The 14,329-nt window shown below is 37.7% G+C and overlaps 1 long non-coding RNA gene across 2 annotated transcripts; it reads left to right on the forward strand.

Moving 5' to 3' along the window:
• The first annotated feature begins 5,800 nt into the window (after nucleotides 1-5,800).
• On the forward strand, nucleotides 5,801-8,307 carry LOC144986662 (uncharacterized). Of its 2 annotated transcripts, XR_013650495.1 has the most exons (5): nucleotides 5,801-5,972; nucleotides 6,490-6,547; nucleotides 6,690-6,765; nucleotides 7,577-7,672; nucleotides 8,167-8,307. It is a non-coding gene; the product is annotated as an uncharacterized LOC144986662 (long non-coding RNA). The 2 variants fall into 2 exon arrangements; XR_013650494.1 differs by lacking the exon at nucleotides 5,801-5,972 and having other exon boundaries at nucleotides 6,181-6,547.
• Nucleotides 8,308-14,329: the final 6,022 nt, after the last annotated feature.

The raw sequence follows: 14,329 nt of genomic DNA on the forward strand, positions 1-14,329 counted from the left end.
TTTTTGAAAGAGTTGAACTAAAATTGAACTTGTAGAAAAACTTGAGGATACATCTCTGCTCCTTCTCTTTATATGATGCAGTTGTAACACGTGGTCACTGAGATCTGTGAGGATTTGTGGCCATTTTTAGCACAATTACACCGCTCGGACAAAAATAAATGTGTGCAACACTGTTGGAGCTTCCTGTTCCTTCTGCAGGCTGTCAACTACCCACAGCGTGACTTTCATGTGTCTAAAATGTGTCAAGAGGGAGTTGATCCTTTTGCTCATCCCCAACAGAGCAGAGACAAGTCATGAAACAGAATTAATATTTCACCTGAGCTGCACCACCTATTTTTAGACCAGCTTAGAAGAGCAAACACGCAGCCTCTGTTTCACAAGTTATTTTTCATTCACCGTATCAGTGAGTGTAAACAGAGCCCATGCAAGACCTAACCACACTTCTTTCAAATTAGCAGATTTAATGCCTAGAATCACCAAAGAGCAGCTTTTTCAACATTTTCCTGTCACAAAAAGTGCGTATAAACCATGTATGTAGTTCACAGTCCACATTACATAACATCTACTTAACCTACGGTCTGGCAGATTTACTGGTTGCTGAAACTGGCTGGAATGGCCCAAATTTTCACAGTCAAGCTGCAGGACAGTGAAACTGCCTTGTTTTTCTCTCCTGTGAATCCTACAGTAAAGATTTACTGTCGATAGATAGATAGATAGATAGATAGATAGATAGATAGATAGATAGATAGATAGATAGATAGATAGATAGATAGATAGATAGATAGATAGATAGATAGATAGATAGATAGATAGATAGATAGATAGATAGATAGATAGATAGATAGATAGATAGATAGATAGATAGATAGATAGATAGATAGATAGATAGATAGATAGATAATAGAGCTCATGATGTCACCGTTGCTTAGCTGTCACGTCACCATGGTTGCAGGAATTTCTATTTTAGAAGAAGTTGAATGAATCATTATGCTTTTTTTTGCTCAGCATCATCATCTCTGTCAGCAATTCCACAGTCATCATTGCTGCTTTTTAAAAAAGAAAATCTGTGCCATCATTTTAAGTTAAGTCGTATTTTTGCACGTCAGTACAGCGTTTGTGTCATCAAAATGCTGCATGCTTTTTCTCACTGCCGATGGACTAATAATAAAACTGAGGGCAACACTGTGTATTATGAGTGACATAAAAGTTTAAATGTTAACCAAACGTTTAGTCAAGTAATTTAAGTAATGGAACGTTGAGTAACAAGGAGGTTTAAAAAACCTTCAAACTTGCACCTAATTAATTACATTTCTGCCATTGAGACTGCAGAATTAATATTTTCTGGAATAACACAATTCAAAAAAGAAATAAAGTCATTTAAAACCAAAAAAAAAAGAAAAATCTGGTAATGTTGTTATAATTGATTTAAAATCCCGGTTGTATGTCTATGGTAAACAATTCATATAGGTTTTAAAACTACAAAGGACAATTGATTCGGTTAGTTCAAAAGGGGCCCAAGTCTAAGAGGTTTTTTTTTCCAGGAAATTATTTTAATTGCATAGCTTAAAGGGAGGCTACACCAAATGATTAATACTTTACCCAGATTTAGCACTAGTTCATAGCTTACAAATGCTATAACATGAAGCACCTCACTTTATTATTTTAGAGGACTAGCAAACTAAAGGCTCTGGACTTGGGCCCTTCTTGAATTAAACAGGGGCGCTGCCATGTTGGATAACTAGTGCTGCCATCTATGGGATAAAGCAAAACCCGTGCAAGAGAGGCCCAAGTCCAGGAATTTTGCACTTAATGCATTTTAAATGTCAAGCATAGTCGATACATTACAACGGACTTGGGACTTTTTTTCCACATAATCAGATAGCTTTTCCCTTGAAGACCATAGAACATATAATATCTCTATTTTGGACTTGAGCCCCTTTTGATCTAACCGATTCAATTGTGAAAAAAAAAAAACGTTCTAAAAACAATTTCTCCCATTAGTTGGTTTTAAAATTCAGTTTTGAAAAAATAGTTATTTATTCTATGGTTTATTAATCAATTTAATATATTTTTACAATTACTTTCTAAAAGTTGAAGGACAAAAAATCTGTTATATGCTTTGATAAACAATGAGCAAACATGACCAGATGCACGTCAACCACTGAACTAATTTGCATCCATGTTGACGACTACGGCAACATAAAAATAAAAAAGCTAAATTTACCTTTAATTTTAGGAGGGAGCAGTGCACTTTTGACTGCAAAACACTGACATTGTTACTGTCTGCTGAACTTTAAAAAGGTGAAACAGAACCCACATGAGTAGTAATTAATTAAGAATTAAGTAACAAGTACTTCTAATTTAGTAATTAATTTAGAATGACTGAACCAGTATGATGATAAGATGTTCGGCTCTTCAGATGCTAGAGAATTGTATAACTGTGAGTTTAAACAAAGCCATCTTTAAAAAAAAGGCATACAAAAATCTTTGATACAACAGAAACCTTACTAAGGTGTTGCAATCTTTGCTACTAGAGATAAAAGAACTATTATGACATTTAAGTTAGAGTGAAAAAATATGTTTGGAAGGCTGACTACACCCTAAAAGACCAGATCAGGGAGGTTAAATGTCAAAAAGGAGTTTGTGAACGTGAAGACCTCTTTAGATCAAAATGTTCATATGTGAACACAAGAAGGGTTTCCTCTTTATTTTTAAACATCAGGGACAAATACTGGGAAAATACTTCTGTAATTTCAGAAACTTTGGGGGGCTTTTAGGCCTAAATTACACAAGACATCAGCTAAAGACTGAAGTTATGTGAAAGGTTTGTTTGTCTGTGGTGTTGGGGGATGTTGATGCTTTTTGAGGTCTCTGTGTGGGCAGGTGAAAGTGCGGTGGCTGACTATTCATGTAGTTACAAATACTGATACTGAATACTTTGAAAATGATTAATTTTTTAATGTTATTGAAATTGAAAAACCTTTTTTTGCTTGACATTTGATATATGACATACTTCCTCTTGAGGAAGAAATAAAACCCCTAAACCTTTGTTATATAAAAGTTTGCTGAAAATAAGCTGTTGAGATCCTTTTTTATGTCCTGAACCCTTGAAAGGTCTCTTTTTGGTCTAAATATTCACTTTTTTTTCATGTAAAATCACTAAAAAATCTTTAAAGCAATAACAGTAACTTTTTTTTTTAGCTAATTTGGCATTGTACATTTAACTCTGGGGTTTTAGAAGAAAAAGCTTTTAAGTGCCCACTGCAATCATTTTTTCATCTATTGTAAAAGCCTTTCTAGTGGTCTTTTAGTTATAATTATTTCATTTTTCGGGAAATTTTAAAAAATCAGTTGTTTTCAAGGACATAGTTTCTGCACAGCGGCAGTAGATACTGTAATAAGAGGGGCGGGGTGGCACTGTTGGCACAGAGACACCCCGCCCTCTTCTCACCGTTGCTGAAAGCTTGGAGCATGGGGTTATGACCCGTCCATTTTATAGATCACACCCACACTCTATTTCAATCAACATTTTTGTCTACTCCTGATTCCCAACAACTGGAATTGAACACATACTCAGAAATGCTATTTTGAGCTTAAATGTGCTAAAACAATATTATGGCAGCTTGAAGTATTTAACGAATCAAATAAGTCCATTCATGGATTTGACCAATCGGATGGATCCCTTGATGTTGTTGATCAATCTGAGGGAGCTCTTTTATGTTAGATGTTCGCCGCCCATGTAGGCTAGAGTCATTTTGAGTCTAATTTTTAAACTGTTGCATTGAAATGGAAATTACGTTTTTGGTTGTTTTGCTATTTGTTCCTATACCGCAAGTTAAATAGTCATCGCAATATCGATCATAAATATTGCAAGTTTTCCTCATATTGTGGAGCCCTACACAAGAACATGTTTAAAACACAGAAAACACAATTTTTATTGGAGCTGGTCTTGAAGCTTTGCTATTATTTTTATAAGCACTTCATACAATTCTCAGCTGATTTAGCATTTCTGTTTTAGTTTAGCCTCTTTAGTTGGTAATAGCGCCTTTACAACACTATTTGCTAACCCTAAACAATATAACTTATTTAGCAGGAAAAATTGGTGTTTTAGCATACTCAATTTTTAACCAATATTGAACTTAATAGACGCTTTAGAAGTCAACAAGACAGTTTAAACATATTAAACAATGTTTATCCTTAAGTAAATTGTTCTTTCTTCTGCTGGCTTAGCATTTACTGCAGTCGTATTAGGATCAAATTTGGGCTTTTCAGTTATTCACTATTATTAAACTTTCCAAAATGTTTTACTTGATTTAATTAAGATAGTTCATTGATTTTGTTTTAGCTTGGCAGTTTTGGAATTTAATGCCCTTTTCAGACTTAGTCATCATTACCTTTTAAAAGCAATACCAAAGATTCTTCAGCTAGCTTGATTCAGAGGTTTTTAGTACGGTAACAGTTATTTCCAGCCTATGTATTGATATGAGCTGTATTCCACAAAACTGAGCAGCTTTGAGTCATGCTTGAGTTCTGTTAATCATCATTCTTGTATTCAAAAGCTACAGAAACAGCGTAGCTGCAGCTCATGATTCAAAGTAAGTTGTATAACTGTAGTTTACAGCAGGAGAGATCTTATCTGCATCTGCATGTGAGCCACACAAGCTGTGGCAGTAAAGCAGTTGTGTGATTGGCTTTGACATTCCTCCTTCAACAGTAAGCCTCTTGTCACAAACATCAGAGTTTTGGTGACCTTTCCTACAAACTCACTAACTCTCATGTGCTGCAGGAGGTCGTGCAGAGTATTTTTCCCCAAAGTAAAATGTATCTTTGAGCACAGATGCATTTCTTGCGCCTTTGCTGTGGCGTCTTTGTTGTGGTTTTACAATAACGGAAAAACAGTGCTATGTGGAGGGAATGTCTCTGCTCGTGTTGTGTCATGGCTCACTGAGTCTTCCCTGTCCGGGCCACAGTGGGAGATTCAGCTGCCGTCTATGAGGGGCCGTATAAGACATTATTTATTCTGAACCATTCACATTCATACATTCTTGCTCTCACAGTCATATATACTCTCTTTCGCATACATATATTCTCTTACGCATCCATATATTCTCTCTCTCACATTCATACATTCTTGCTCTCACAGTCATATATACTCTCTTTCGCATACATATATTCTCACTTGCACATCCATATATTCTCTCTCTCGCATGCATATATATTCTCTTACGCATTCATATATTCTCACTTGCACATCCATATATTCTCTCTCTCGCATGCATATATATTACTTTACACATACATACATTCTCACTCTCATTGTCACTCTTAAAAAAGAATGTATGTATGTGAAAGACAAGTATATATGAACGTGTGAGGAAGAGTTTATATGTGTGTGTGAGAGAGGAGTATGCATGAAACGGAAGTTACTTTGCATGAAAAGGAAGGCACTTTGAATGAAAAGGAAGGCACTTTGAATGAAACGGAAGGCAGATGATTTCTCGTGCTCTGATTGGACGAGAGGCCGCCACCTCCCATTTTGAACACACTCTAAACCCTATCACTTGTACTGACTCATAACTATTGAGGTTACACAACTTAAATGTCATTTTGTAGTTGATTCAACTATAAAGTATTAAGCTCTATCAAGATTTTTTCAAATTTAACTTAACAGTGCTAAATATTTTAAAGCTTATTTGTATCTGGCACTCAAAAATTTTAAGATCCGTGAAGTAGCGTCATGACGTCATCACGTACTGGTGGGAGGGTCTTTCGTTTTCTCTACGTTAGCTCAGGTGGCCATGTTGGATTTGCCGAATGCGAGTATGCGACGTTTGAAATTGAAAGTCGAGCATTTTATTATTCTGCAAAGCATTGCGATTTCGTCCCGCTTCAAGACGCCCCAACCTCGGGTTTTTTTTTCATCCGCCTCATCGCTGATGGTGCCGTCTTGTCTTCAGCCCTGATTTAATTTGGTAAGTATCGTTCATGGTTTATGAATGAATGCTTTAAAAATGCTCTTATACTACCGTAAATGTGGTTTACTGTTGTTTAAACATATGTGTGTTATGATTGTTTTAGAGATTAATGTGGAAATGTATACATGATTAGTTTGTCATAGCAGACGTATGGCGAGCCAAACCCAAAATGCATTTCTGCCCGTAAGTTACGACAGTGATGAGGTTTTTTTTTTTTTCAGAGGTAGAAATGATCTGTTATGCTGCAATCACACTAAACGTGATCCGCGTGTGAAATTCGCGTTGGAGGCCTCTGTCTGTGGCTAAAGTTTGCTGCTGGACATTTGTCCAAAAATGTCACTCAAAGCCTCTAACGGTTGTGTGGGAGGAGCTACCGCCAACAGTTTTAAGCCTGGTTGCTACATGGAAGCATTGGGTTTTGAATGCAGCTTTAAGCTTTTATAAATCACTGATCTCCGTTATAAAAAAGGTTTTTGTAAAAATAAATTAATCAACGTGCTCGTGTTGTGTTCAGGTACCGAACTACAGAGTGTTCAGTGTTTCACCTCCAGGTAGACGCCAAGGCCAGCGAGGTAACTTGTCTCAGTTATTTGTCTAGAGCTATTTTAAAAAAACAAAAAATGCAATAGGTTGTGTAGTGCAATAAATGTTTTTTGATCAGAATATAATTGAAACATTTTTTAACATTGAAAAATCTCTTTTGGACTTTTTCAGATACTGAACTTCAGAAACTGAACTTCAGAAAGTTCACCAGAAAGTCACCATTTCACCAGAAAAGACCTGTCAGTGGGTGAGTTTTATACTTATTTAATACATTCATCCTGAACTATTACCATTATTAGATTTATACGTCAGCATGGAAACATTTATGCACATTTTAACTAGCCAAAGGTCTAAATAGAGCTGAAATTATTTACAATTTAACTAAACATATTTAGATTGCAGGCTGAAGGTGGCACAATGGAATGGAGGTGCAAGTTGTGTTCTGTTACTTTGGCACTATGCAGTACTACATATAATACTGCAGTACTACATAGCCAATATTCCAAAGTGTTTCCACTGCCATGTATGTGGAGACACTTTGGAATATTGTCATGTCTTTATGACAGTATATTACAATAATAAAATGATGTTGCATTAGCACCATTCCATCATTTGAAACCATGAAAACTCATCTGTCAAGATCTGAAATGGATTTATGTAGAGTAGATGCAGTCAGAGGAAATTGTGCAGTTTTTACATGTTTGTGTAACTTAAAGTTGCCCTTTTCTGAGACTAAGTCCACCAAAACAGACAGGAACTGGCCAGCTTGGTTAGGATTTATGACCTCCAGGTGAATTTCTAATGTGCATAATTCAAAAACGGATAACAAATCATTTGTAAACAGCTGTAAGAAGCCACGGTGTAACTTGCCTTCAAATGACTTTGGGTCTTTGACCTGAAGTGGATCATGACATAAACACTGTATTGTCCTCTTACTAGAAATAGACATCTAGAAAAGGTATCATTTTATTATTTCTTAAAGTTCCTTAAGTAAATATTGGAAGTGTTTGCTCTGCATTTGCTTCAAAGGTAATGGATATTTCTTTTTATTCTTTTAGGACCAGCGTGACGTGAACATGAGACGGGCACTTGTCCTCCTTGCACTTCCTGTTTATCTGCATGAAGATGCCTCCAACTTCTTCAAGACCTGTACAGTAAGTGCACACGACTCCCTGTCAATGGTTTTCACTAATCCTTTAATATTGATTGAGATTTTATTGAGTGACATAATAAATAGGGCAATTGTTTGTAGTTTGTAAACTGAGTGATATTTTTAAATGGTTTTAAAACTGAGACGGAAGATGAAAGGCGAACATCAGGGACTCCTGATTGGAAGGAGTGGGAACATTTTCGTTTACCTTTTTCTGCTCCTGATCCATCATTATTTGAATAAAGAAAAATGAAGCTTTAGTCTTAAATTATTTTATAAATGTCCTCCTTCAGAAAAATGCTAAAGAACTTTTTAAAAACACAATTTTAATTGGAGTTGGTCCTTAAAACATCATAGCCAGTTGATTAAAAGCTAACAGAATGTTAGCATGAAAAGATTCCTATTGACAGATGGCAGGAATGTCAGTTTTGGACATTAGTGTGATGAATATCTTTGAGGGTCTGAACTCATCTGTGTTTTTTGTTTTGTATTTTCCAGAATACCAGACCTCACAGACACTTCTGTGGGTATCTTCTCAGTTGTCGTGGTGATGCTCCTGATGCTGCCGTCAGTGGTCCCACAGATCTGGCTGACTAATCTCTTCTAACTCTTCGGGGACATCTATGCTCTGGACCTACAGCACCCCAAAAAACTTGAACTTGCCTTCATATTTATTCAGAATGCTGTCTTGAGCCTTGAGGACAGTTAACCACTGAAAGGACATTTATTGACGCTGAAGAATGTTTCGTTGAGTGAGTCTTCCAGAATGGACTATTTGTTGGTTTAAGTGTTATGTAACTAATGTGTTTTGTTGTGATCATTTGCTTTTTCTGCCGTAAAATACAAAACCAACTCTTTTTGTCAATATGTTGTGTGGCACTCTTATAATGCAGTTTTATTGCACTTATTGTTTCTTCATCCTCTTGATATTTGTGCTTTTTTTTAAAGAGCAATTAAAAAAAGTGTATTAAGCAATCACTATTGTGTGGCCTCCACGTTTGTTGGTTTTTATCAATGTTAGCCTTTAAAATGTAGTGGGGCAGTATCAATATCTCTGTTTAGAATACATTTTAAGCTGAAGAATTTTAAATATTTTCAATGCTACACATTTAATGAGTTAAAGAATTTATAAAGCATTTGAGTGAATTTTACATATTTTATGAGTTGAGTAATATAAAAATATAGTTAGTTAAAGCGTTTTTTAGTTGGAAAATATTAAAAACTTTAAGTAAATAATCTCTCTTTTATAAGTTGAGGAATCTTAATATTTTTTATATGAAATAATACAAATGTAAGCCAACTGACAATATGAATTTTAATAAATGTTAACTTAAAAGTTTTAATAATATAACTTAACTGTTGCGTAATCTGTTACAAAATAATTTTTAAGTTCAGTCAACTCGCTAGGGATTACAGTGCAGACGCTAACATGAACAAGCAAGAAATCCCAAATTAACAGACTTGTGTTGTGGAAAGGTATGTTTTTCAGCTAGCAGGAATAATCAAAGTATCCGTTCTCTGTTTCAAAATGAGATTGCCACAAAACCGTATGTTATCTCATACTGGAACAGCTTTGGATGTAGAATTCAGTGGGAAAAGGTTTGGACCCTGCCACAAAAGTATTTCATCACCAATAAAATCAGAGAAATTTCTTTCAAAATTCTTCACAAATTTTATCCAGTGAAACATTTCTTTACTAAGTTTAAAAAAGATCTGGACATAAACTGTTCATTCTGTCATTCCTCACCAGAAACTGTGCCTCATCTTTTTTGGTTTTGCTCTTTCACTCAACTATTTTGGAAAGATGTGATACATTTTATAAGAACTCATCTATGTGAAGATTATAGATTATTTTACGAGCATATTATTTTTGGATATTTTACACAAGAAAGACTTAATGCAGAAAAAATATATGTAGTTAATTTACTTATAATTATGGCTAAATACTTTATACACAAGTGTAAATATGCCAACAAAAAAACCGTGTTTTATGTTTTTCAGAAAGAAATGGTTTTGTATGTGAACAGTATTAAATCTTCCACTAACAAAAAAGCTGTCAGAACAGTTGAAACATGGTCTCTCCTGAAACTTTAACAGATTCCTTTGCCTTATTATTTTTGTTTTCTTTTTGCATAACCTGTTTTACATGGTTATCATTATGTTTTTTTGTTCATTCTCATGGCGAACGTGAAGATTGTATTTTGCACACAGTGGAGTTTTGTGTTTGGTATTTTGTATGTGCAAGATATTGTTAATAAAGTTTCTTTTTTAAAAAAAACGAACCGGCAAGAAGTAGCCACGGGGGTCCTGCAGCCATCGGAACCTTAACAAATATTTCATCTCCACCTCACCGTTGCCTTTTCTAAGAAATGACAGCTGGTTTTCCCACATTTATATGTAGTTATGGATCGAAAACAAGAGGAATTTGTTTTAATGTAAATGCGTGTTCCAGCGTCTACAGGAAGTGTCGCCCATAATTCACGCAAAGGCTCATGGGGGCTAGGAATAAGGTGGATACGGATTTTCTGTTTCGGTGGCACTTCTATTACCATTATTGGTATTTGAGACATTCCTTTGTGTCTCTAGAGATGCAGACAGATTTGTGACCACTTGAGGTGAAGATAAAATATTTCTTAAGGTTCCGATGGCCTTCTTATTGGTTCGTGTTAGCGTCTGTTCAAAATGGGAGGTGGCGGCCTCTCGTCCAATCAGAGCACGAGAAATCATCTGCCTTCCGTTTCATTCAAAGTGCCTTCCTTTTCATGCAAAGTAACTTCCGTTTCATGCATACTCCTCTCTCACACACACATATAAACTCTTCCTCACACGTTCATATATACTTGTCTTTCACATACATACATTCTTTTTTAAGAGTGACAATGAGAGTGAGAATGTATGTATGTGTAAAGTAATATATATGCATGCAAGAGAGAGAATATATGGATGTGCAAGTGAGAATATATGAATGCGTAAGAGAATATATATGCATGCGAGAGAGAGAATATATGGATGTGCAAGTGAGAATATATGTATGCGAAAGAGAGTATATATGACTGTGAGAGAGAGAATATATGGATGCGTAAGAGAATATATGTATGCGAAAGAGAGTATATATGACTGTGAGAGCAAGAATGTATGAATGTGTATGCGAAAGAGAGTATATATGACTGTGAGAGCAAGAATGTATGAATGTGAATGGTTCAGAATAAATAATGTCTTATACGGCCCCTCATAGCCGTCGGTGGCTGTCACATGTGGATCCATGTGAAGCTTTCGCAGGAGTGTGCAGTAGCAAGGGGAAGGAGTTCAGCTCTTTTCTCAGCTGTGCAGTCCACCCCTGACTGTGAAACTGTGTGGGTGAGTTCCCTGCGGACCCCCCCCCCCCCACTCTTTCACATGTTCATTGTTTTTCTGTTTTCTTCTTCCACTGCAGATGACAAAACACAGACATTAAAAAACATCACCTTGTCCTCATCTCTTATTTTTCTTTGCTAATCATTTCTTGCCATGATTTGTTTAGCAAAATAGCTTCACTGTTTAACACTCTTCAAGAACTATGTTGGAAATGTTTATGATGTAAAATCATCCAACACAAAGATATGATTCTCCTTTTTCTTGTTCATTTTCAGTTAAATGTTACTCTGGCTCTACCTGCTGGGGAAAAGACGAACAACTTATTTTGTTGTGAACCTTTAACAAATTCTGGTTAGTCAGTCAGTCAGTCAGTCAGTCAGTCAGTCAGTCAGTCAGTCAGTCAGTCAGTCAGTCAGTCAGTCAGTCAGTCAGTCAGTCAGTCAGTCAGTCAGTCAGTCAGTCAGATAGATAGATAGATAGATAGATAGATAGATAGATAGATAGATAGATAGATAGATAGATAGATAGATAGATAGATAGATAGATAGATAGATAGATAGATAGATAGATAGATAGATAGATAGATAGATAGATAGATAGATTGTTATTAAAATTATTAAAACATTTGAAATAAATAATAAATACACATAAATACAGAAATAAAAATATATATTCATCTAAATCTAAGGAAGATTTAGGAGACATATTCACACATATTCTTTGTGTTTTTAGGAAGAACAGATTGTGTTTTATCAAACATAGAAATGTTTTATGAGGATTTAGCCTCAGCCTAATAGCAAATGCTGTTTTCTTAAAAAATGCTTGGGGCTGTTTCTGTGAGCATGTGAGTAATCATGACAAAACCCAATGTGATCTTAGCCAATTGAAGACAGTTTTGGTATAAAAACTACTGGACAGGTATGTGTTTAGGGTTTCTCAACATGTCAAGAGAGAAACCACCCGCGGAGTTTGAGCGGGGCGTTTTTCCTTTTTTTAATTAAAAAAACGCCCCTCTCAGCCTTCCGCGGGCAGTTTCTCACACAAGCTCGTGTCCTCTACCAGAGGCCTGGGAGCTTGAGGGTAATACGCAGTATCTTATCTGTTCCTAGCACTGCGCTTTTCTGGACTGAGAGGTCTGAGGTCTTTCCAGGTATCTGTTGTAGCCACTCCTCCAGCTTGGGGGTTACTGCCCCGAGTGCTCCAATTACCACAGGCACCACTGTCTTTCCAGGCTTTCTCCAGTTCTTCTCTGAGTCCCTGGTATTTCTCCAGTTTCCCATGTTCCTTTTCCAGATGTTCCCATCGTTTGGCATTGCCACATCCACTACAACGGCTTTCCTCTGTTCTTTGTCCACCACTATGATGTCTCGTTGGTTCGCCATTACCATTCTATCAGTCTGGATGAAGTCCCACAGGATCTTTGCCCTTTCATTCTCTACCACCCTTGGAGGTGTTTCCCATTTTGACCTTGGGGTTTCCAGTCCATATTCTGCACACATGTTCCTGTATATTATTCCAGCCACTTGATTGTGGCGCTCCATGTATGCTTTACCTGCCAGCATCTTACACCCTGCAGTTATGTGCTGGATTGTTTCAGGCGCCTCTTTGCACAGCCTACACCTTGGGTCTTGTCTGGTGTGGTAGATCTAAGTCTCTATTGCTCTGGTGCTCAGGGCTTGTTCCTAAGCTGCCACGATGAGTGCTTTAGTGCTGTCCTGTAGGCCAGCCCTTTCTAGCCATTGGTAGGACTTCTTGATATCAGCCACTTCAGTTATGGTCCGGTGGTACATCCCATGCAGGGGTTTGTCCTCCCATGAGGATCTGTCCTCCAGCACTGTATCCTCTGGTCTCCATTGTCTGAGACATTCACTGAGCACACTGTCAGTTGGGGACTTGAGCTTGATGTACTCATGCATCTTGGATGTTTCATCCTGGATAGTGGCTTCCAGGCTCACTAGTCCTCGGCCTCCTTCCTTGCGGCTAGCATACCGTCTCAGGGTGCGGGATTTGGGATGGAACCCTCCATGCATGGTGAGGAGCTTTCGTGTATGAACATCTATGGTCTGTATCTCTTCCTTTGGCCATCTTATTATTCCTTATTATTATTATTCTTATCTGATAACTGGTAGTGCATAGCTGTTTTTTGCCCGGGTCTTATTCTTGCCATTGAGCTGGCTTCTCAGGACTTGCCTTACTTGTTGGAGGTATTTAGCTGTTGCAGCTTTCCTTGTTGCCTGCTCCAGGTTGCCATTTGCCTGTGGAATTCCAAGGTACTTGTAACTGTCCTCGATGTCTATTGTTCCTTCTGGGAGTGAGACCCCTCCTGTGTGGACTACATTGCCTCTCTTAGTCACCATCCGGCTGCATTTCTCGAGCCCGAATGACATCCCAATGTCAGTACTGTAGATCCTGGTGGTGTGGATCAAGGAGTCAATGTCACGCTCGCTCTTAGCATATAGCTTGATGTCATCCATGTATAGGAGGTGACTGATGTTGGCCCCATTTCTGAGTCGGTATCCATAGCCAGTCTTGGTGATTATTTGGCTGAGGGGGTTCAGACCTATGCAGAACAGCAGTGGGGACAGAGCTTCATTGAGTTTCCTATGAAGGCTCTTAGAGTCCTGTTGATGTTGTACAGCTCCAAGCATTCAGTGATCCATGTGTGTGGCATTGAGTCATAGGCCTTCTTGTAATCAATCCAGGCTGTGCACAGGTTGGTGTGTTGTGACTTACAGTCTTGAGCGACTGTTCTGTCAACCAGGAGTTGGTGTTTGGCTCCTCTGGAGTCTCTACCAATGCCCTTCTGTGTGTTACTCATGAATTGATCCATGTGCCTATTTATCTTGGTTGCATTGATGCCTGACATGAGCTTCCATGTTGTGGAGAGACAGGTTATTGGCCGGTAGTTGGATGGGACTGCACCCTTTGAAGGATCCTTCTGGATCAGGATCGTTCGCCCTTCCGTTAGCCATTCGGGGTGAGTCCCATCTCTTAGCAGCTGGTTCATTTGTGCTGCCAGGCGCTCGTGGAGTGCGGTAAGCTTCTTTAGCCAGTAGGCATGTATCATGTCAGGGCCCGGTGCTGTCCAGTTCTTCATACCTGAGACTCTTTCTTGGATGTCTGCCACTGTGATGGTTACTGGATTCTGTTCAGGGAGGATGCTATGTTCTTTTCTCAGAGAGACCAGCCACTGGGCATTGCTGTTATGTGCTGTCTCTTTCTCCCTTATACTTTTCCAGTACTGTTCAGTTTCAAGCCTTGGTGGGTCTGCTCGGCTGTTTTGACCCTGCCACTGAGCGTACATTTT

Source organism: Oryzias latipes, chromosome 17 (genome assembly GCF_053564925.1).
Source record: "Oryzias latipes strain Hd-rR chromosome 17, Olatipes_Hd-rR_3.1".
NCBI classification, from domain to species: domain Eukaryota; kingdom Metazoa; phylum Chordata; class Actinopteri; order Beloniformes; family Adrianichthyidae; genus Oryzias; species Oryzias latipes.